This window comes from Hakea prostrata, chromosome 4 (assembly GCF_041222555.1).
Source record: "Hakea prostrata isolate BN-2017 chromosome 4, UWA_Hpros_2, whole genome shotgun sequence".
Lineage (NCBI taxonomy): Eukaryota > Viridiplantae > Streptophyta > Magnoliopsida > Proteales > Proteaceae > Hakea > Hakea prostrata.
Window position 1 is genome coordinate 39600141 of NC_142603.1, and position 3976 is coordinate 39604116.

Consider the following 3976-nt stretch of genomic DNA (forward strand, 5'->3'; position numbering starts at 1 on the left):
TTTTCCACTGTCTTATCTCAATAAAAGCTTCTAGTCAAGAGCCCCTGTCACCTACTTGCTACTTTTCCAGATGCATAGGAATATTGGTGAGATCATTCAAAGCCCACAAATTACCAACATGTACGTGTGACTTCACCATATTTATGGGATTGATCTGACAAATATAAGTACATGCAAAGGCATTTATGGAAAAAGAAAAAGGGACGCGTACCAATGTCACCTAATTTTTCATGTATTCTTTTATCATAGTTTATTGACTATTGAAGATTATATCTAGGATCTATCTACTTCGTACCAAAAAAAAAAAAGATTATATCTACTACCATTAATGGAGTAATAATAGAGCACATGAAGAGGCAGTTACGGAAATTTCAAAGATGAGTGTTGTTACCTATTGATAGTTGTTTCTAACCACACAGGAAGCTTACATTTATGGGGGTAGTTGATGAAGAATTATGGAGAATCATTTAAAGAAAAATAAGATAGTTAGGTAGCCATTGTTAATATGCATGTCTACGAGTCCCTCCCTGTCCTTCCTTTTGTCACCTACAGTTGAAGTAGTTAATTATCAATATAGTACATTGAGGACATTTCTGAGTCTTTCTAGTTAGCACTATAATTTTTTGGATAATTTTCATTTGGATCCCTTGAGGTTTGGTCTATGTCATTTTTAGTCCAAAAAAACTGAGACTTTGCATCTACCTCCTCTATACTATAGAAAAAGTCAGTTTAAGGACAAATTATCAATTCTATGATGAATTTGCCCTTATTTATTTATATATTTTTATTTAATTTTTGTTTATTTTTACATTTTAAGGGGTTAAATGTTTATTAATTTACAAAATCAGACCTCCTTCACCCGATTCCCAAATCCCTACTTCTACCAATTCTAAATCTTGTTTTCCAAATCCTGGTTGAAGATTAAGAAATGCAAATCTTGTTTTCCAAATCTTGGTTGGAGATTATGTCTAGAGCCCGCTGTTTAGCTTTTTTGTCGTGAAGAACTCGTTTATTCGGCTAAGTTCATCTTTCACTGAATTCTGAAACCGCAAACTGCTTCTCATTACAGAAGTAAAATCATGTCTTCTCCAAGTAAACGCCGAGAAATTGACTTGATGAAGCTGTAAGTTCTTCGATTCGTTCGCCCTTCTGTCTTTGTTGTTTCAAATTGTTCTGTTTTTTAGATTATTTGTTGCTTTATTTTTTTTTATCTCAGGATGATGAGTGATTACAAGGTGGAGATGATCAACGATGGCATGCAAGATTTCTATGTGGATTCATGGACCGAATGATAGTATATCTCTATTCCCTTACACTTGTCTTCTCTTTGTTTATGGATTTGTGTTTCTTGGAGTGCAAAATCGTGCCCTTACTGTTTTTTTTGGCGAGGTGAGGGGAATTGGTTTTGGTTCAATCTTGTTGTCACTATACAAAAAAAGTATTTGGTGCATCTTTTTTCCATTTCCTTTTATTACTGCAGATGTTTCTCCTTCCCTTTTGCTACTGTTCGATTTCCGGAATTTAATTCTGAATTGTTTGAATCATCGTCTTTACCGCCGAAATGGTCGGAGCTCTGTATTACTTCTGTACTGATATGAACAAGAAAGTTCAGACTTTAAGGAGCGTTCAACTAGATTTGGAAAATAAGGATTCAGAGTTGATAGAATCAGGGATTTGGAATCGAGTAATGAAGGAGGGTTTGATTTTGTAAATTAATAAACATAAACCCCTTAAAATGTAAAAATAAAAAAATTAAAAATAAAAAAAAAAGAATAAGGGTAAATTCATCATAGAAGTGACAATTTGTCCTTAAATTGACATTTTCTATAGTACAGGAGAGGCAGATGCAAAGTCTCAGTTTTTTTGGACTAAAAATGACATACACCAAACCTCAGGGGGTCTAGATGAAAATTACCCTTATTTTTTTTGGTCAAAAAACAATTTATTCGTCAAGAAACTAAGAAAAAATTGAGGCATCGTCCAAACAAAGAGACATTAGCCAAGGAGTGGAAAAATGCCAAATCATCCTACTTGGTATGGATGAGGCTTTCCTAGCAAGGATGTCTGCAACGATATTTATACTCTTGGAAATACTAGAAGAAGCAATACAAGTAAAGTATTGCTGAAGCTTCCTAATATCTTGCACAATGGACCGGATCTCAGTTGGAGGATGCTTTGACGGATCAGTGAAATATAGCACCAGTTGACTGCAATGATACCATCAAGAAATCTTCTGCTAGCGCAAAAAGTAAACTCGATTTGATGGCAATCGCTTCCCCTCATTAGCGTTGAGGCAAAGCCCATTGACTTTGAAACGACAAGTTGAACAACATTAGTATAGTCTCGAATAATAAAACCCAAACCATTACCAAATCTTTATTCTTTCCACGATGCATCTGTGTTAATTTTAAGAGTTCCCCTCAGGGAGAAAGTCCAGACAGAATGCCTACGTTGGGTTGGGACAAGATGACCAATAGTTGATAGGTTTTTTTTCAAGCCTCTAAATCTTCCAAACGTGCTGTGCTGACTCTGCTGCTCTGACGGTTCCCAAGTTAGCACCATAATGAATGGTTGGGAAGAAATAAGAAAAAGATATACTTGTTCTCTATCTTTCTAGAACTGTTCATCTTCTTAAAATGTAGAGATGTTTGTGTTAAGAAAATTTTGTGTAGAAGTGATTTTGTATTACCTTTTCATGTGTATATATAATACAATCAAGTAAAGAATAAACTAAATGTGATATGTTGTACATAAGGAAAGAAATTATATGGGATAATACATAAAGGGAAAACATGCATGGGATGAGGATTTGAATTTCAATCTTAGCAATCGTCATATTCTCCAAAGATCTCCAACGATCATATTATCTCCAACGGTCATATTATCTCTAACATAATCTCCAAAGATCTCCATTATGGCTAATACTCCCCTTCAAGTTGGAGAGTGAATATCAAGAACTCCCAACTTGTCCTTGAGGAATAGAAAAGAATATTTGCTAAGGGATTTGGTGAAAATGTCAGCAATTTGGGTAGAACTAGAAGTGTGGATGGTGAGGATGAAGCCAGAGCATATCTTATCACAGATGACATGACAATCAATTTGAATATGTTTGGTACACTCACGAAACACATGATTGGCGGTAATGTGGATGGCTATGTGATTGTTACAGAAAAGAGGGATTGACTGCTTCAAATGAACACCAAAATCTTGAAGGAGCAAAGTTAATCAAATTAGCTTGCAAGTGGCCATTGCCATGGCGTGATATTCTGCAGAGGATCGAGAGATTGTATGTTGTTTCTTGGTCTTCCAAAAGATAGGGCTAGAACCGAGAAAAACATAGTAACCAGTGGTAGAGTGGCGAGTCATGGGACAATTGGCCCAATTAGAGTCTCAAAAAGCACGAAGTGATAAGGTGCTATTAGCTGGAAGTAAAATACCCTGTCTCGATGAGCTATGAAGGTATTGGAGAAGGCGAGTTGCAGCGTCCATATGTGGTTTGCGAGGTTGGTGCATAAACTGGCTAAGAATGTTGACAGTGTGCACAATATCGGGACAAGGATAAATCAATCATCTAATCAAACAACAATAAGATGTAAGTTCAAGAGGGATATCACCATCGGAGTCCGTAAGCTTGAGATTTTGTTCCATTGGAAATAAAGTTGGGCAAGCACCGATGAGACCGACATCAGATAATATATCCAAAGTGTATTTTCGTTGGTTAAGGAAAATACCCTTTTGTGAGCGAGCCAGTTCAAGACCAAGAAAATATTTCATGGGCCCAAGATCTTTGATACGAAATTGTTCGTGAAGGAAACCTTAAGGTGGAAATCACCAAAGCATCAGAACCAACAATAAGGATACCATCCATTTACACTAATACAAAGATGGTTGAATCCCCGTGGCCCTTAGAAAAAAGGGAATAATTTGCAGTCGACTGAATGAAGCCCACACTCATTAAGGTAGTAGGAAATTTTGC